Source organism: Oryctolagus cuniculus, chromosome 3 (genome assembly GCF_051225735.1).
Source record: "Oryctolagus cuniculus isolate XC-2025 breed Fujian yellow rabbit chromosome 3, ASM5122573v1, whole genome shotgun sequence".
Taxonomy (NCBI): domain Eukaryota; kingdom Metazoa; phylum Chordata; class Mammalia; order Lagomorpha; family Leporidae; genus Oryctolagus; species Oryctolagus cuniculus.
Window position 1 is genome coordinate 174,464,220 of NC_142869.1, and position 20,185 is coordinate 174,484,404.

Here is a 20,185-nt window from a genome sequence, read left to right on the forward strand (position 1 = left end):
AAGATAGTTTTTTTGTGAAGCACAAAGTACCACAGCCAGGCTGCCTGAATTAGAATCCTGCTCTGTCACTTAGAGTGACTTAGGTATATCTCTCTGCCTCAGTTTCCTCATCTGTAGAACAGGGATATTAGGACCTACCACATTGAGTCATCACCAGCAGGAAGTGTCATATGTTTGGTAGATACGAAATATACACAGCACAACTGATTCACTGAGTAATAGGGATGTAAATATCAAAATAAGTATTGCCCCTTTCAAAACAGTCACCTTGGAAGAATTATTCCGATGATGTAGCCATTCATCAAAAATATATTTTGATTGCCTTCAGAAAACCATGGCGTATATATAATTTTTTAGTATTCCTTATGGCAATGAATCTTCTTGTTTTAAAGCTAGATTTGCTTTTTTAAAAAGATTTATTTATTTGAAAGGCAGAGTTACAGAGAGGGAAGGGGAGACAGAGGGAGAGAGGTCTTCCATCTGCTGGTCCACTCCCCAGATGACCGCGACAGCTGCAGCTGGTCCAGGCCAAAGTCAGGAGCTTCATCTGAGTCTCCCACATGGGTTCAGGGGTCCGAGCACGTGGGCCATCTTCTCCTGCTTTCCCAGGCCACAGCAGAGAGCTGGATGGGAAGAGGAGATACCGTCACCACAGGTGGACGGAGGCTTAGCCTACTACACCGCAGCGTTCGCCCCTAGATTTGCTTTTTAAAACAGTCCAAAGTCAGTCAAGGTCCAGCATGTTGAACATGATGAGAGTATGCTGGGAAGCATATTCTTGGCAAAAACTGAGGTGATTAAGGGAATGTGGCCCATTTTCTTGTGTGGACCACATGTTGACACTAAAGGAGACTGTCAAAACAGAGGTTCCCAATGGAAGCCACACAGCACTTTTTGGTAAAGTGCATGCATAGATTATTGGTGGTTGCATAATGTACTAAGCCAACACTCAGCAACTTAAGACAACCACCATTTCTTTTCTCACAACAGCTGTGGGTCAGCAGCTGGACATGGCTAGCCGGGTGCTCGGGCCCAGGGTCTTTTCCAAGGCTGAAAGGAAGGTGTTGGCTGTGGCTGTGGTCCTCTCAAGGCCCCAGTGGAGAGAGATGGGCTGTCAGGCTTCCTCACACGCTGTTGGCAGGCTCCCTCACACCGACCGCTGGCTGTACACACAGTTCCTAGCTTCTCCAGAGGACTGTACACTGCGTGGCAGCTGGCTTCCCCCAGAGCAAAGGAGAGAGAAACTTTTTGCCTTATTCTATTCCTCAGAAATGAGTCAATACATTAAGGCCACATTCAAGGAGAGGAGATTACACAGAACATCAATAATGATTATCAGGAGGCAGGATCATGGCCTAATACCCTAAAGTGACAAGGTTGACGACTGCACTCATTCAGCAAGGTCTCGTTCTAGCACATATTTCTTTCTCTTCAGTACATATATACTAGTTCCTTCAATTTTTCCCCTTGTAAAAACTTATATGAAGGGGACAAATTCCATGTATTTTATATATATGTAATATATATAAATACAAATATATAAATATATATATAGTTTTTAAGAGCATAATGATATTTCCCACTGTACCCTCTCTTCCTTCCTCACTCCTACTCTCTCTCCTCCTCCTATTTTTATTTTAATTTTTGCAGTTACATGCTTTCAACTTTCTTTATAATCACAAGCTTAACCCTCCACTAAATTAAGAATTCAACAAGTAGTAAGTAGGAAAATCACTGTTCCTCAAGAGTATAGACAAGGGCTGTAAACAATAATCAAATCTCAGAATGCAATTTCACATATACATTACTTTTTTTGTACTCTGTATATTAGTTACCACAAATCAGGGAAAACATGATATTTGTCTTTTGGGGACTGGCTTATTTCAGTAAGCATAATGGTCTACAGTGGCATCCATTTTGTTTTGAAATATAGGGTCTCATTCTTTTATGGCTGAGTAGTATTCCATCATGTATGTATACCATGATTTCTTTATATATTCATCAGTTGATGGACATTTGAGTTGATTCAATATCTTAGCTATTGTAACTTTCATATGCTGGTTTTACTTCCTTCGGGTAAATTCCCAGGAGTGGAATGACTGGGTCATTTTGTAGATCCATTTTCAGATTTTTGAGGAATTTCCATACTGCCTTCCAGAATGGTTGTACTTGTTTTGCATTCCCAGCAACAGTGTATTAAGGTACCCATATCCTCACCAACATTTGTTATTTTTTGGTTTTGGATGAGAACCATTCTAACTGGGATGAGGTAAAACCTCCTTGTGGTTTTCATTTGCATTTCCCTGAAGGCTGGTGATCCTGAGCATCTTTGGATGTGTCTGTTGGTTATTTGTATTTCATCCTTTGAAAAATGCCTGTTCATGTCCTGAGGCCATTTGTTAACCAGATTGCTTGTTTTGTTGTTAATGAGTTTCTTGAGCTCCTTATATGTCCTGGATGTTAATCCTTTATCAGATTTTTAGTTTACAAATATTTTCTCCCATTCTGTCAGTTTCTTCTCCACTTTTTTGAGTGTTTCTTTTGCTGTGCAGAAGCTTCTTATCTTGATTGAATTCCATTTGTCTATTTTTGCCTTTATTGCCTGTGTTTCTGGTCTTACCCAAGAAGTCTTTTCCTTTGCCAATGTCTTGAAGTATTTACCCTGGGTTTTCCTCTGGTAATTTGCTGGTTTCAGGTCTTAGATTTTGATCCCTGATCCATTGTGAGCTGCTTTTTGTACAGAGTGTAAAGTAGGGGTCTTTTTTTTTTTTTTTTTTTTTTTTACAGGCAGAGTTAGACAGTGAGAGAGAGAGACAGAGAGAAAGGTCTTCCTTCTGTTAGTTAACCCCCCATATGGCCACTGCAGCTGGCGTGCTGCGCCAATCCAGAGCCAGGAGCCAGGTGCCCCAACCTGGTCTCCCATGTGGGTGCAGGGCCCAAGCACCTGGGCCATCCTCCACTGCCTTCCTGGGCCACAGCAGAGAGCTGGACTGGAAGAGGAGTAACCGGGACAGAACTGGCACCCCAATCAGGACTAGAACCTGGAGTGCCGGCGCTGCAGGCAGAGGATTAGCCTAATGAGCTGCGGCGCCAGCCACATAGGGGTCTTATTTCATACTTGTGCATGCACAGATCCAATTTTCCCAGCACCATTTGTTGAAGAGGCTGTCCTTTCTCCAGAGAATGATTTTAGCTCATTTGTCAGATTAGTTGGTTGTGCAAATTTTTCATATTTTGTAAGGATGCTACATTTAAAAATTTTTTTTTAATTTTTTGTTGACAGGCAGAGTTAGACAGTGAGAGAGAGACAGAGAGAGAGTTATACAGAGAGAGAGACAGAGAAAAAGGTCTTCCTTCTGTTGGTTCACCCCCCAGATGGCCTGTATGGCTGGTGCGCTGCGCCGATCCGAAGCCAGGAGCCAGGTACTTCCTCCTGGTCTCCCATGCAGGTGCAGGGCCCAAGCACTTGGGCCATCCTCCACTGCCTTCCTGGGCCACAGGAGAGAGCTGCCACGGTGCTGGCCAGGATGCTACATTTTTTCTATGATATAGATATATTTGTGAAAAAAAATTACAAAACATGATCCTCATTGTTACTCTTGGGTTTGAGTCATGGGTTGAAATGACATATAAACACTTCGCTCTAGCCCATTTCCTTTACAGTGAAGCTATTAATTACCATTTGTGTGTGTGGTTTTCTTTCTCTTTCTTTCATCTGAAACAGATATTGAAGTGCCTATCATTTTACAACATTGAACAAGATTCCGGTATTCTGACATTGCTAGACTACCAGCCATCCTAGAACTAGGTGACTTTGTTGTATCTCAGTGTTTTTAAGTGCAGGACTTAACTTTATTAATCGCTCAGTAAGGCTGACACAAAGCATTTGTTTGCAGGGAGCTCTCATAAGCTTGTGAATGCTCCCCACTGGAAATCGTTTTAATTTACAAATAATGCCCTTTTCATCTCCTGAGATTCAGTCAAGGGGTGGGGGGCTCCTTCCAATATTTTCCAGAGATTTTGTGTGTGTGTTGGGGGAAGCAAATTATAATAGAGAATGTGTATTTCTCACAATGCAGCCAAATTTATTTGCTAACGAGGAAAGCCAGGGTGTCCGATTCTGGTCATTGGATCTGAGTGTAAGCTGTGACTGTGGAAGATGTGCAGGTGGGGACAGAAAGGCAAGATGAAAAGAAGCCAGAAGCCTTGCCGCAGAGTGGAAACTGAGGGACACCTCCCTTCCTACCTGGTTGATCCTGGTCTGCGAATCTACTTATTTATGTGTCAAAGAAACAAGATAATGCAAAAAAAAAAAAAAAAAAGTATACTATCTATCCATTCAGACTCCTATACAATTGTTGAATTTATTGCAACAAAGATTTAATATATTTTTTCATTCTAAAAGTTTCTTTCAATGCCTTTGTCTTTTCTAAAATGCCACTTCCCAGTTACATTACACTTAATAATTTGGCGTAATACCTTCCAGGCGTAATACCTTCTCTTTATGTTTACACACAGGCATATCAGCACGGGCTACACCTACCTCTGAAAGGAAGCTTCTTCAATTCATTTTTGCTTCCTTGCTCCTGATTGACGGGGGATAATGTGTCATTGTTTAACTGCAATTCGACAAGCTTGATTCTAAGATTTTTAAAAAACTGAACATGATCTGTAATAAGTTGAAAACTCATTAAAACAATTCCTTCTTTTGTATAGTTTTTCCCATCTCCAGTTTGAAGGTTAATACATAAATGCCTATTTAGTTTCACTAAAAATCAGTTTATAAACAGGTAGGCTAGTGGGAAAACTCTCCGACCATATCAACTAGAAATTACCTCGGTGGGCATTTGGAATAAGTTATGTACACATTGCCAATCAGCGATAATAGTGCAAAAGGCTAAGCTAGTCAAAGGTGGTTGTGGGGGGAGACAATGTTAAACAGCTTAACAATAACCCACAGCTCTCGGACCAACTGGGTACTAGGGCGGGTCTCTGGCCATTTATAGTTCCCATCTGGATTCTTTTCTAAGTAAGGAGACTTTTCATGGCCCAGGTCACAGCCATGAAAACCAAGACGCCTAAAACTTCCCGATGAAACACAACGAAAACAAAACAAAATTACTCTAGCCCGAGTCTCGTTTGTAAGAACGATGTTAATCACCAAGCTGCTTTGCATTTCGCTTTTACAAATGCATTGTGGGTAGTGCCTCGCTAAATGCGAAAGTAAACCCGGCGGGTGGTCCCTCGGGTGGCACGGCCCGGCGCGGACCCCGGCCGCGGGTCCTCAGCACCTCGGGCCAGGCGCTCGCCCCCGGCCCGCAGGCGCTCGCCCCCGGCCCGCAGGTCCTCGCCCCCGGCCCGCAGGCGCTCGCCCCCGGCCCGCAGGTCCGCGCCCCCGGCCCGCAGGCGCTCGCCCCCGGCCCGCAGGTCCGCGCCGCTGTCGGGGCTGTCGGGGCTGTCGGGGCTGCGGGGCGCGGGGCTGCGGGGCTGCGGGGCTGCGGGGCTGTCGGGGCTGTCGGGGCTGTGGGGCTGTCGGGGCTGTGGGGCTGCGGGGCTGTGGGGGCTGTGGGGGCTGTGGGGCTGCGGGGCTGCGGGGCTGTCGGGGCTGCGGGGCTGTCGGGGTTGTCGGGGCGCGGGGCTGTGGGGCTGCGGGGCTGTCGGGGCTGTCGGGGCTGTGGGGCTGCGGGGCTGTCGGGGCTGCGGGGCTGCGGGGCTGCGGGGCTGTCGGGGCTGCGGGGCTGTAGGGGCTGCGGGGCTGTGGGGCGCGGGGCTGCGGGGCTGCGGGGCTGTCGGGGCTGCGGGGCTGCGGGGCTGTCGGGGCTGCGGGGCTGTCGGGGCTGTCGGGGCTGTGGGGCTGCGGGGCTGTAGGGGCTGCGGGGCTGTGGGGCGCGGGGCTGCGGGGCTGCGGGGCTGTCGGGGCTGCGGGGCTGTCGGGGCTGTCGGGGCTGCGGGGCTGTCGGGGCTGTCGGGGCTGTGGGGCTGCGGGGCTGTAGGGGCTGCGGGGCTGTGGGGCGCGGGGCTGCGGGGCTGCGGGGCTGTCGGGGCTGCGGGGCTGCGGGGCTGTCGGGGCTGTCGGGGCTGTGGGGCGCGGGGCTGCGGGGCTGCGGGGCGCGGGGCTGAGGCGAGGGAGCCGCGCCGGCCTGCCCGGCCCTCCCCGGGGGCTTGCAGGTGCCACCTGCCGGCCTCGCGGCACCGCGGGGATCCCCTTGCTCGAATTTGCACCAGGGCACTGTTGACCAGAGACTCCGTTAGTCCAGCAGGTGGCCCGGTAGGATCCTGCTCTTTTTCCCCACGAGCGCTCCACGTGTGCGCGAAAGGAAAGTCCACGTGCGCGCAGGGCTCTGTGTGGGGAGTTCCCGCGCGGGCCCAAAGTCACCCCCAACTTACTCATCGTTCGTCAGCTGGGGACGTTTCTTTTCAAGAGCTGGTTGGGAAAGCGGCGACCTTTAGTGACTGCTGGGAGCTTTGTATGTGAGTAATGAAAGGACAAACTGGGAGGAGATAACCCAGACTTCAGCGGTCGGCACTTTTAAAACATGATGTCCCTGAAGAAAGAACGCGGCATCTGAGGGGTGGGCTGAACCTGTGGGTTTTATATGTCAGAATGTGCATTATAACCCAAAACTAAATTAGGAAAATATTCAATAAATAAAGAAATTCAGTTAATAAACAAGCCCTTGGGAATATCAGCATCATCTGATTTTTTCTAAGGGTTTTTTGCCTTTTCTGTTCATTAAAAAAAAATTCATTTTAAGAAAACAGATTTCCTGCACTGACTCCAAATAAAGCACTTTATTAGAAAATATTTATTAAGGTTTTCCTAGTAACTTGCTATTCTTTCTTCCTGAAGTGGAAAAACCAGGAAGTTTTTTCAGAAAAAGCTCAAGTTGACTTCTTAATTAGCTATTGTGATGAGTAAGGAAAAAACTTGGAAACTGGGGCTATTGGGATTGGATTGAGAATTTTGGAAAAGGGAAAAAAACCCTCAAATTCCAGTTATAAAGATGTTTAAAAAATAATCCAAGAGAAAATGGTGGTTCAAAAAGCTTAGAGATTTCTGAAGACAAAAGCTAGATGACTCATGATTTTTGAAGATTCATGTAATCTAAGGAAAGTATTAAGAAAGATATTAGGTATGTTGTTAAATTCTGTATTTTAAATATGGATAATTGGCCTAGTGACATCCTTATAAATTTTAGGATTGCTGTCATCTAAGGTGGGAATTTATATTATAGTAATTATTGTAGTTTGTATAATAACATACTTTTCTCTGTTATCTTATTTATATTGCTAGTATCTTTTTTTAAAAAAAGATTTTGTGGGGAGCAACTCGGACTAGACTAAGTTACTGGAATTAAGACTTATTCTATGCATCTGCTCTCCCACAATATGGTGCTGAGAAGGGAGAAACAGCTTCTGCACAGCTGCCTCCAGTTCAACCAATAAACTGTAGGAGCTGCTCCTGATTGGAGGAGAGCAGCGTACTCGGCGTGTGGGTAGCAGAGTTGGGATTGGTGGAAGAGGACTATAAAGGAGGAGAGAGACAACATGCACCAGGAACATCTAAGGGGAACACCTGTGCAGCCCCCGAGAGAGCCGGCCGGCGGTGTGCCGCTCCCCCGCGGAAGTGGGGAAAGTGGCAGGGGGAACCGCCCTTCCACGGAGGTGGAAGGGACGGTAGCCAACCCGGGAAGAACCAGCAGCAAACCCGGGAAGGGCCGAGCAGACAAAAGAACAGCGCAGGGTCCTGTGTCGTTCCTCCATGAAGAGGGGGAGCGACAGATTTTATTTATTTGAGAGGTAGAGCCACAGACAGAAAGAGGAAGAGAGGTCTTCCATCCAGTGGTTCACTCCCCAAATGGCAGCAACTGGGCCAATCCGAAGCCAGGAGCTTCTTCCCGGGTCTTCCACGTGGGTGCACTGCTTTCCCTAGCCATAGCAGAGAGCTGGATCTGAAGTAGAGCAGCCAGAGCTTGAACTGGTGCCCGTATAGGATGCTGGCGCTGCAGGCGGCATCTTCACACACTACGCCAGGGACAGGATCCAGCACCCATATGGGGTGCCGGCAGCTACGCCACAGCACCGGCCCCCTAGCATCTTTATCTTTAGAAACTGGTAGAGCACATCCCTCCATCTCTGCCATACTCATGGAATCTAAAGGGAGTCAGGACAGTCCCCTGCCCCCAGTCTGCCACTTTGGCGCAGAGGGTCTGGTGAGCTGAAGGCAGTGGAGAATCAATACATGCAGAAAGAAACCTGCCCAGAGTTGCCTTGATCTGACAAGCAGCAGCAGCTTCCGGGATATGAGCCTACCGTCAATGCCCTCCTAGGGCAGATCTACCCAGAAATGCCTTCTCCAGAGAACCTTCATGGCCCTGAAGGAGACAGACAGACCTTACACCTGTGCAGGTAAACCTTAACACAGACCTTCTCATCTCCTGTTTGTTCTCTGGAAAACCCACTTGTCTTTACTGAAGAAACCCATTTGTTTTTCCCATGGCAGCCTTTCTCTCCTCTTCTTTCCCCTACTGTGGTGGGTGTATAAGTCCCAGACTGTAGTCACTTCTTTGGGTCACTCATCCTTGAACACTCCTGTGTGTATAGGCGTTACATATGCGCTGCACGCAGAAAGAAACCTTTTTCTTTTCACTAATCTGTTCTTGGACAGCTTAATTTGCAATCCTAGTTGCTGATCATAACAAGGTGGAGGAAAAATTTCTCCCTCTCCTGCTTTAAAGGAAATAACCCGAAATATTGAAAAAAATATGACCACAACGTCAATGGGTCTTGTAGGGGAGGGGAGTTTAGCCCTAGATCTTTTAAAAAAGTATTATTATACTACTTTGTAAAGCTCAAACCTAAGCAAAACTAACCCATACGCAAGGGTACTTCGAAGAGTTCATGGAGGGGGATGGAGTGGCCAGCAGCCTGCAGAGCAACATGTCTGAGTTTCATTGTGGCTACTGAGATACGTGACTCACCCGTGACTCTCCATCTGTGAGAGAGGCCCACGCAGTGGTAGGAAACGCAGAGAATGTGAAAAACCGCTATCAGCAGTGGATGGAAGAGCAGGCGCAGAGCCTGATTAGCGAAACACCTGCTGCATTTCAACAAGGGATGTTACCCCACTCCAGTCTCTGCTCCTCCTCTTGGAGGAGTGATGATCCCACTGCCCCGCCGGCCCCATCTCCAGGGTCGCACTCACCCTGGTGTGATGCCAGTGCCCCGCATGGGAGGCTCTCCCGTGCTGCCACTGATAGGCGCACCTCCTCCTCCTGGAATGAGGCCCCCCATGGGAAGCCGCATGCTAATGATGCTGGGGTCCCCAGTGATGAGACCTTGCGCCCATCCCATGATGGTGCCCACTCGTCCAGAAATGAGCTGGCCCATCAGACAAGGACAGAGGGCAGGCTGCATCACTGGCTCTGCTTCGCCCCAAGATCACGGTGCTGTGACTGGGTATTTTCTAATAGCATGACAAGGAAGACTTGCTCTCCCTGTCTGTCAGGAAGAAGTAGCTTTGGAGGGATTTTTATTTGTGTTGTGAAATGTGAAAATAAAATTGTCAACTCTTAAAGAGTTCATGGAGAAAAAAGTTTATTTTCATAATATGTAAAAATATAAATTATGAAAAAGCTATGGACGGATTTTGTTTTTATGCCAAAAAACCTCATGCTTTTTAATTTGAGAGGTAGCCAGACAGAGCTCCTACATGCTGGTTCACTCACCCGATGCCTGCAGCAGCCAGGACTGGGTTGGGCTCTCAATCCGGGTCTTCAGTGCAGGTGGCAGGGGCCTAACTACTTGAGTGGTAATTGCTGGCTCCCAAGGTCTGCACCAGCAAGAAGCTGGAACTGGGAACCAGGGCTGGGACTCAAACCCAGGCGCTCAGATGTGGGACGTGGGCATCTTAACTGCTAGGCCAAACACCCGCCCCTAAACTCATACTTTTAATTTCCATTTCTCCAAAAACTTTTGAAGTATCCTTATGTTTTTAAGAGATTCATAGGATGACCCAAAGGTGGAAAAAACAAACGAGGAAATGGTAAGTAAAAAATTAAGGATGGCGGTTACTGTAGGGTGAAGAGGGTGTTCAAAGATGGATGCAACTGGTAATGTTTTAGATCTTTTTTTTTTAAAAGATGTATTTTAGTTATTTGAAAGGCAGAGTTAGAGAGAGAGAGAGAGAGAGAGATAGGAGGAAAGAGAGAGAGAGCGTCCATCTGCTGATTCGCTCCACAAATGGCTGCAATGGTTGGGGATGGGCCAGCCTAAAGCCAGGAACTCAGAGCTTCCTCAGGGTCTTCCATGTGGGTGCAGGGGCCCAAGAACATCTTCTGCTACTCTTCCAGGTGCATTCGTAGGGAGCTGGATCAGAAGCGGAGCAGCCACAACTCAAACCAGCACCCACATGGGATGTCAACACTGCAGACGTTGGTGGCTTAATCTGCTGCACCACAATGCCGACCCCTAAATGATTCCTTAAAAATAGTAACCTTTAGACAACCCTAGATCTTTGTGGAAATGATTTTTGACCCAGATCTGCGGTATCCAAATTAAGTCTGTTCTTTTTAAGGTTTTATTGAAGTTTACCTCCATGCCAACCGTTGTCTAAGAGCTTTACTAATATGAGAATATATCAGAAAGTTTATGGAAATGGAATTAGAAGTTAAATTTATTTTGGTGCAAAAATGTTGAATCCAAGTACATGAGGGGATTGTCAAAAAGTTCATGGGAGACAGTGAGTATTTAGCCTATGGGCCAAGATGCACCCATCCCACATTGAAAAGCCTGGATTTAATTCCTGGCTCTCACTCCTATGAATGCAGACCCTGGGAGGCAGCAGTGATGGCTCAACTAATTGGGCTCCTGCCGCCCATGTGGGGAATCTAGATTGAGTTCCTGGCTCCTGGTTCCCGTCCCAGCCCTGGTTGCTTTGGCCTCTGGGAGAGTAAATCAACAGGTGGGAGCTCACGCTCTCTGTCTCTCAAACAAATAATTTTGAAATTTGGAAATTCTTACATTATTAGAGGTTTTTTTTTTACCTTATTTTACATTTATTGTTATTGTTTATTCAAAGCATTGATTGAATGCCTCCTAAACCAGGTGTCGCAGAGGTAGAGGCTGAGCCGGGCCAATTCTAAGGGTGTGATGAGAGGGGTGGAGGGGGCTGTACGGCAGGGGGAACGCTCGGAGAGGTGCTGAGCCAGAAGGTTGACTGGGGGTTACCCAGGTTAAGGCTGAGCTGCAGAGGAAAGATCAAATGCTCGCGCATGGTGGAGCGTGGAGTGTTAGAGAAACGGGAAAGTCCAGGCAGAGGCCAGCCTGCTACGGCCTTCTTAGGGACTTAGGACTTTGTGCTAAGCGGAACGAAAAGCTACTGGGGATTCTGATAAAGGAAGCGATGTTGGCAATGGCAGAGAGCCTTCCTGCTGCTTTCAGGGGAGGCTGAAGGCGGCAGAACTCTGAGGACGCCTGTGACGTCCTTGGGGAGGGACGCTGGTGATGCTGGGGTACCAGGTATGGCAGGGGAAATGGAGCAGAAGTGGAACATTTTGGAGGTGCAACTGCCAGCGGTAAGGGAAAGTCTGGACTAGAAGCACCTCCTGGGCGATTGGTGCAGAGGTGAAGATGCCTCTTAGGATGCCTGGGTTCAGAGTGCCAGGGTTCAAGTCCTGCTTCACTTCCATTTCAATTCCCGCTGATGCCCTGGGAAGCGGCAGGTTATGGCTCAAGTAGTTGGATCTCTGCCTATCAGGAAACCTGGCTTGTGTTCCCGGCTCCCCTGTCTTTCTCTGTCATTCTTCTTTCTTTCTCTCTGTCTCTCAATTAATAAGATTTATATAAATACTTTTTTTTTAAAAAAGAAACAACTCCTAGACTTGTACGATTAGGTAGATACTGGTCTTCTTTCCCGGCACATGGGACATATGACATCGACATGGAGAATATGTGTGAAGGTGCAGCGGGATGTGTGGAGACAGGTCGGCCTCGCTTTGGAGCAGTTGTGACTCTCTGACCTAAAGAGTACGCAGTGTTTGTCAAGTTTATGTGACCCACAGCCGTGCTTTGGTACAGACCGTCTCCTGGGGCCAGGGTTCTGTGGAGCATGTCTTGGTCAGTGCTGGCCTAGCTTTCAGAGGTGCCTTCCAGCTCACATCTCTTCCCCCATACTACCGATCACCAGAAAGTGAACTGACTGCCCATGTTTTTATTTCAGCGTTTTAGTGGAAGTGTGAGAGAGATACACAAGATGCACAGGTCATGGTGAACACGCCATGTAACCATGACCTAGACCAGCACAGAATACATTATCGGAAGTCTCCCGGAACACTGGAGCCTGAAGTCTGGAAAATCAAACACCAGGTGACCACTGGGAGCTGAAGGGCTCACGTGGCAGCCATCGCTTTCCTCCTGCCCTCCAGGATGAGCTAAGAACGTCACGGTGAAGTGCAGCTCGGATGCTCACCCTCTGCGCCCAGCTCTGAGCCCTTCCCGGCTAGGGTCGGGTGCTCTGGCCTCTGTTCTCAGAGAAGGTATTAATAAGCAAGAAATCAAGTGAAGGCGTTTCCTCCAGACTAGCCTCAGCTGCCGAGAGGACTTTGCGTGAGGCTCTCGGAAGAATGGGAGGGGTCTTCACCCACTGGCCAGACAACCCCAGGTGCTGGAAGGTTCTTAATGGCACAGCCTAAGGGCCAATGAATACTGACGGGAGGAATGAAGCCCTGACCATTAGAACCTCCACGTCCTGCGGGAACAGGCTACGGACGCCAGTGTCGCTGAGAAAGCAGTTCAGGGCTGAACCAAGAATGAATGATTCAGTGAATGAATGAGTTCATTTCCCAGACTGAAACCTTCCTCCCGTGCCTCTTTCTCTGGTGACTCTTCTATCTGCCTGGCCCTCGCTGAAATGTCCTGCCCAGAGATGCTCATGTAGAGGTCAGGCCTCTCCTCCCTGTGCTCATAGCACTAGGACTTCCTCCCAGCTTAGTACCACTACCACCAGCAGCTAGAAGGCTCCATGAGATGGCCCGTGCCAGTGCTGAGGCTGAAAACAGGAGGGCCGCTGAAGTTAGAATGCCTGGGTTCAAATCTCCGCTCCTCTACTGCTCACCAGCTGTGTGACTCTGGGCAGATTGCTTAACTTCTCTGTGCCGCTCTTCTTTTATCAGCTGTGAGTGTTCAGTTGCAGCACCCACAGCAGAGTCGCGCTGTGAGGAGTAAGGGAGAATGCCTGTGGAAGTGCTTGGCGCAGTGGCGTGTGGGTGGGACTCATTCATGTGCTGAATGAATGAACTGACTGATGAATGTCTCCATCTGGCTGGCTGCAGGAGGTGGGAGGTTCTACAAGCTCTGAATGAGGAAGGAGGAGGCAGAGGCCGGCAACAGAGGGGAGCCTGGGACTTCTGTTTGGAGATAGGGCCTGCCTTGCTTTTACCCCGTTAAAAAATGCTTCTTAGCATTTACCCAAATTGGAATGAGTCTGGCTTTAGCGGTAAGAAGCAATTATTTTTATAGGAATTTCACAAAGTCTGTCTCTTCTTTGTACTAGCTCCTGCCATGGAAACTGGAAGGGGGGCAGTGAGTAGGAGTGGGGGAAAGGACCGGTGCCGTGGCTCACTTGGTTAATCCTCTGCCTGCGGCGCCAGCATCCCATATGGGCACCGGGTTCTAGTCCCGGCGGCTCCTCTTCCAGTCTAGCTCTCTGCTGGCCCAGGAGGGTAGTGGAGGATGGCCCGGGTGCTTGGGCTCCTGTACCCACGTGGGAGACTAGGAAGAGGCTCCTGGCTCCTGGCTTCGGATCGGTGTAGCGCCGGCCATGGTGGCCATTTGGGGAGTGAACTAATGGAAGGAAGACCTTTCTCTCTGTCTCTCTCTCTCACTGTAACTCTCTACCCGTCACATAAATTAAATAAATAAATAAATAAAAAAGGAGTGGGAGAAGGCCGGGGATCAACTGACACTTGGAAATTCTACCCCAGTTTCCTTTTTCACATTTAAGCGTTTATGGATTTGGAGTCAGTCTATATGAAACTATTTTGAAGGGTTAGGCAGTGGAAGCAGGAAAGGCTTTGGGAACTGATAGGCTTGGCCCTTGGTTTTCTGGCCTGTTCAGATGCGATTCTGAAGACAGTGGGGAGGCCTGGCGTCTGCAGGTTCCTGAGACCCCGTCCAGCCCTGCACCTCTATGATCTAATAGAATTGATAACATTATATATTCTAGTAGTGACTTGCAAAAATCGCTTTGAAGGGATTACAGATGGTTCTGTAAGTAGAGACTTTTATAAGAACATAATGCAATTTGCTTTCTAGCCCAAAGCCCTAAAAATAATTAGGTAAGAGTTCAGACAAGTGTTAAAAGGCAGTTGTTGCTGGTGAATCCAAATGGCTCTAAAAAATCAATTTCATTTCTCATCTGAGGCGGGCTTGCCTTTTAGATTTCTTATGGTTTATTGAAGAGTAAAGCACCATGATCGTGCTAGCATTAAAAAAGTAAGCAATGAGAAAAATCAGTTTAACATTCCAAACTCAAATTAAGTGTAATAGCCTGAGCAGAAAGAATCTCAGAATGTTGGGTGAGTCATGTAACTGAGACTTCAAGTGCTTGCCCGTGGGGATTTGTACTGGGTCAGCTTTGTGACTTTAACATATGTCTTCCATCTGACGTCTGGAGCAGCCTGGGCCAGCTGCTTTGCTTCCATGGGATCCCGGCGCGACTTTCTCCCTGAAGTGCGGGTCAGAGTTCACTTGTATCCGAAGGTAACTGGGTGCGGCTCATTCAAGCGGGAAAAGAGAAGCAGTGGAGGCCCTGGTGGGGAAAGCCCTTCACCTGGGCACCTGGGCATCCGGGCAGGTGTCTGGTAGGCAAGAGAGAATCCTTCAGGAGTGTTCTTCTCTGTAACTTTTTAGGATAATGAATGCAACTTTAAAGCAGAACAATTAAAAGATAAGACGGTATAAAAGAGGAAGCTATACATCTCTTGTCTGCTCCTCTCTCGCAGCCAGGTGGGCTTTTCTTTTTCTTTTTGGCTAGGGAGAGATAGTAAACTGGTGTTCTTAGGAGCAGTAACGTGGTAATGGCAATTTAGGATGTACTGAAGAAAAGCTGAGCCAGGGACACTAGCTAAGAGGGTAAAGCAGGCTGGTGCTATGGATCAGTGGGTTCACCTGCGACACCAGCATCCCACACTGGAGCGCTGGTTCAAGTCCTGGCTGCTGTAGGCCAGCTCCCTGCTGATGTACCTGGGAAGGCAGCAGTGCTTGGTCCCCTGCCACCTATGTGAGAGACCTGGATGGAGTGTCAGGCTCTGAGCTTTGGCCAGGGGTTGTAGCCACGTGGGGGGTGAACCAGAGTTTGGAAGATTTTTCTCCCTCTTTCTATCACGCTGCCTTTCAAATAAATAAATCTTTCTGAACAATAAGAAAGTAAAGCAGTGGGTCACTGGGAAAAATGGCAGTGGCAATGGTGTCCAAAATGATTAAAGGAATGATTTGAGGTGGCTGGAAATGAGGGATCAGTAAATCACCTTTTTAAAAAATTTATTTTATTTATTTGGGAGACAGAGAGAGGTCTTCCATCTGCTGGTTCACTCCTCAGATGCCCGCAACAGCTGGAGCTGGCCCAGGTTGAAGCCAGGAACCAGGAGCTCCCCCCAGGTCTTCTTGCAGGTCTCTCACATGGGCCCAAGAACTTGAGTCATCTTCCCAGGCACATTAACAGGGAGCTGGATCAAAAGCGGAGCAACTGGGACTTGAACTGGTGCCCATATGGGATGCTGGTGCTACAGGCAGCGACTTAACTTACTACACCACAATGCCGGTGAATTGCCAGGTTTGAGATTAAGGAATTAAAGTGATGTAGGTAGTTCTCCTGAATGACAGAGAATACACCATTCTCTCAAGGGGAGACAGACGACCAAGCAAAAGGAGCACAAGACATAGTTATGTTAGATGGTAATGAGTGTTGTGGGGAAAACTCAGTGAGGAGGCAGGGAAGACGTGTAATAGCATGGTTCATTGTCACACAGGTTATCAGGGATTTTAAAATAAGGAATTAGGGGTGGGCACTGGCTTAGCAGTTAAGATGCTGCTTGGGATGCCTGTCATATCCGGGTGCCCGGGTTCAAGTCCTGGCCCTGCTTCTGATTCCAGCTTCCTACTAATGTGCATCCTGGGGGGCAGCAGGTGACGGCTCAAGTACATGGGAACCTCTCAACCATGGGGGGGGGGACTTGGAGTTCTGGACTCCTAGCTTCAGCCTGGCCCTGCCCTTGCAGGCATTTGGTGGAGGGGAGTGGGAGGGTGGCGGTGAACCAGCTACTGGGACATTGCTGTCAAGTGATCTCTTTGTCTGCCTTTCAAATATATATATATATATATTTGAAGTATATATATTTAAAATATATATTTAAAGTAAATAAACATATTAAGTAAGTAAGGAGGGACTAGCATCATTGCGAAGCACGTAAAGCCTCCAACTGTGACACCTGCATCCCACATGGGCTGCTCCACTTCCAATCCAGCTCCATGCTAATGACCTGGGAAAAGCATTAGAAGATGGCCCAAGTTTCTGGGCTCCTGCCACCCAAGTTGGAGAACTGAATGAAGCTCTTGGCTCTTGGTGTCAGCCTGACCAGCACAGCCATCTGGGGCGTGCACCAGTAGATAGAAGACATCTCTTTCTGTCTCTCCCTCTCTCTCTGTAACTCTGCTTTCAACTAAATAAACAAATCTTTCAAACAAGTACATAGATAAGGAACTGAAGGAGATGAGGAAATGAGTCACCTGATTATCTGAAATGGGACTGTGATATGAAACAGCAAGACACACAATCATACTATCAGGGTTTCGGGGTACATTTTAAAATTTATTTTTTATATGAGAGGCAAATGACAGAGAAAGAGACTGACAGGCAGAAAAAGAGCTCTGATCCATTGGTTCACTCCCCAGAGGCCTGCAATGGTAGGTGCTAGAGCTAGGAAAGCAATCCAGGTCTCCCACGTAGGTGGCAGGGACCCAACTACTTGAGCCATCACTGCTACCCTCCCAGGTCAGCATCGGAGGGAAGCCGATGCCAGGAGCTGGAGCCGGCACTCCCCCCGGGCATGGGTGTCTTCACTGCCAGGCGAAATGCCTGCTCCTCAGGAGAAATTCACATCTGTGCAGTGGTGGTCATGTGGGCATTTTCCGAGTCCTATTTAGTACGTGGATGAAGGATGAAGGCCAATATGGCCAATATTGTCATTAATATGCTAATTCCACAGTGAAAACGTCTTGACTACTTGCTAACTGTACGCTGTTAAATGTATGCCTTCAGTACTTGCAATTTGTAGACGCGTGCCTTTTTAGATTACAGTTTTCTTACATTCGAAGACAAAGATCTTTTTCTTTTAAAATCTATCTGATTTTATAATGGAAGAATTCATTTAGCATTTTATTCATTTATTCAACTTTAAGGAAACTAAAAAAATTCTGTTATGTGAGAGATATCTACAGCTATTAGTATATTAATATGCACTTGAGAAGCAAAAATTGCTTGCTTGAAAGCAATTGATTGAAAGCAAGCAAATAATTTGGCTTGCTATCCAGTATGTGAACTTAAATCACCAAATATTAGAGTGTTTAAAGTGCATTTTTTTTTTAGAAAGGGAGAAACTGCCTCCTAAGAAATCTTTGCAAGGCAGAGACCATATATTTTAATTGTCTTTGTATCACCCACAGGACCCAGCTCTGAGCTGTGAATATAAAACACGCTCAAAATCTCCTCGGAAGGAGCGTTTGATTTGGGTATCCAGAGCGCCCGGTGTCACTTCTTTATCTACAGGAAGGCTTGCTTTTTTTAAGTGACATTTTTCCCCTGCCCTCGGTGATAATTAATGCTCAGTTCAGACTGCAGGGTTTGGATGAAGAAATCTGAACAATAGCTAGACAAGACAAAGCCTGTTAAATCTTATGCAGGCTTCTCTGTCTGTTAATGTGGTTTGGAATGATATGTTAGGAGCATTGTATACCAGAAGAATATTGATTTCATTTCAGATAATGCAATTTACAGTTAATAAGATGGTTAGGCTGGACTGGGGAAATATTTGTTTTCTTCAATAATGTTCGACAGAAAACATACATTTTAATAAATACTGCATGAGAACAATCCTTTTGGTTGAACCTCAAGGAAATAAACATGCTACCATATGGCTACACATGGGTGGATTTTCACATTTCTAAAATCTGCGAAGATGTAGTCACAGTAATTCTGTGCTGTACAAATAAATTCTTTTGATTTATCCTTGCTTTACTATCAAATCTTTGTCTGATATTTTGTACCTAACCTTTAATATCTAAAGATGGTAGCTGTAGCTATAGGATGGAATATACATCTGAGCCCGTTTGTCTCTGATAAAAATACACACACACACACACACACACACACACGGAGAATTCTGGAAAACGAAGCGTCAGATTTCACGGTGGTTTGGATAGGAGAGTTGGAATGAGATTATAGAGCGTGCTTACTTTTAGAGTTACATATTTCTGTGACACGTGGATTTTTAAGATAAGCCTATATTGCTTTTGTAATCAGAAAAAGATTTGTTAATAAACAGGGCAGAAGCTGATGACATTGACAATAAAAATAGGGCTGCAAAGATATTGAAAGTAAGCCAGCTGCAGAGCATTCTATTAGAAGTCAGTGCTGCTCGCACGGGCGAGGGTATAGGCTGCAGCGCTGCTGGCGATGCCGAAAGATCTGCTCCCCTTCAGAAGTCCATCATGCGCGGGGTGGGGGAGAAGGGCGTAGGAAGGCGTGTCCATCTGTGAGCTGGATGCACAATGAGAAGCCGGGACGCCTGAGGGGGCCGCGTGGCCGGGGCTGTGCCTTCTCAGGTTTTGTAGCGTGCGCCCGGGCCACATGTGAAAAAGGAATTTGAAATGTTCAAAGGTTCTGTTTAGGCACACAGTCATGACTGCTGGTCAAGCCAGGACCCGGACCTGCTGGAATATGTTCTGTATCCTGGAAGCCGCCTTCTCGCACGTGGGTGTTTGTTCTGTGCTGCCCCCGAGCAGAGCTTCTGAGACCATCCACGGTGAAAGATCAGTTTTGTTTTGCTTTTTATTTCCCCAATGCCTTGCAGACTGATACTTTAATAAAATCAATAAAAATGAATTACTGGAAAAATGAAATTAAAAACCAACAAAGACATACAAAAATCAGGGTTTTTTTTATTATTGGGTGGAACAGATATAAAATTCTTCTGTGAAATTGCTTTTACACAGTGGCCCTCAACTGGCAGGGGTCGAGCAGGACCCCTGATTTTGCTGCCTTCCCCTGGGGGACCTTGGACATAATCTGGAGACGTTTTTGGCTGTCCCAGCTGGGGCCAGGGACGCAGCAGCACCAGTGGGTGGAGACGAAGCATGTGGCTAACCTGTCCTGTGACGAACAGGGCAGTCTCCCACCACGAAGACTTCACGGGCTCCGGACGTCAGTGGTGCTGAGGTGGGGAAATCCTGCCTGAACCGTTAATCTCGGTTTTTGTACTTAGTTCTTGGCAGGTTGGTAACACAGACCACACATTAAGAAACTGCCTTAACCTGCGCACTTAAACTCTGACCCACTCAAGTTGCCAGACAAAACAGGAGTAGGTTCTCCTGTTCTGCAGTTTGTCACTCTTCTGCATAAACAGCAAACTAGGAGCACAGGGGACTGGAGCTTCGTGATACAATCCAATGAAACGTAAACAAATTACAGTGTTCTCTGCAGAGAGAAGCCAGGGCTTGAAGCCTAGCTTGGTCAGTTTGTAGCTGTGTGAGTTTAGGAAAATTATTTAATGTGTCTGGCCACCACTTTCCCATCTGTGGAATGGGGCTAGTACACACTACACCAGGCTGTTGTGATGACCAAGGCTGAATAATTGGTGGGGAAGTGCCTAGCTCCAAGCAGCGCATACATGTGAGGATTTCAAAAAGTTCACGGACAGTGGAATTTAAAAATCAGGTTTGTTTTGATGCAAAAAAAAGTGCTTTTTAAAAATATATGTATACAAGGGGTCTTCAAAAAGTGCCAATTTTTTTTTGGAAGTCCATGCATATGAGGGATCTTCAAACAATTCATGAAAATGCATATTAGGAAAAAACAATGCATGGACTTAAAAAAATTTGCACCAAGAATAATTCACCTTGTAAATTGTAT

At 47.1% G+C, this 20,185-nt stretch overlaps 2 long non-coding RNA genes and 1 pseudogene across 2 annotated transcripts; 2 read left to right on the forward strand and 1 right to left on the reverse strand.

The window, feature by feature from the left end:
* Positions 1–397: 397 nt before the first annotated feature.
* On the reverse strand, positions 398–6,662 carry LOC138849119 (uncharacterized). The gene is made up of 2 exons (XR_011387536.2): positions 6,388–6,662; positions 398–623 (listed from the first exon to the last, which is right to left on the reverse strand). It is a non-coding gene; the product is annotated as an uncharacterized LOC138849119 (long non-coding RNA).
* A 2,278-nt stretch (positions 6,663–8,940) lies between these two features.
* Positions 8,941–9,478, forward strand: LOC100354277 (U1 small nuclear ribonucleoprotein C-like; annotated as a pseudogene).
* Positions 9,479–11,907: 2,429 nt separating this feature from the next.
* On the forward strand, positions 11,908–19,137 carry LOC149127609 (uncharacterized). The gene is made up of 3 exons (XR_016231292.1): positions 11,908–13,495; positions 14,678–14,760; positions 18,946–19,137. It is a non-coding gene; the product is annotated as an uncharacterized LOC149127609 (long non-coding RNA).
* Positions 19,138–20,185: the final 1,048 nt, after the last annotated feature.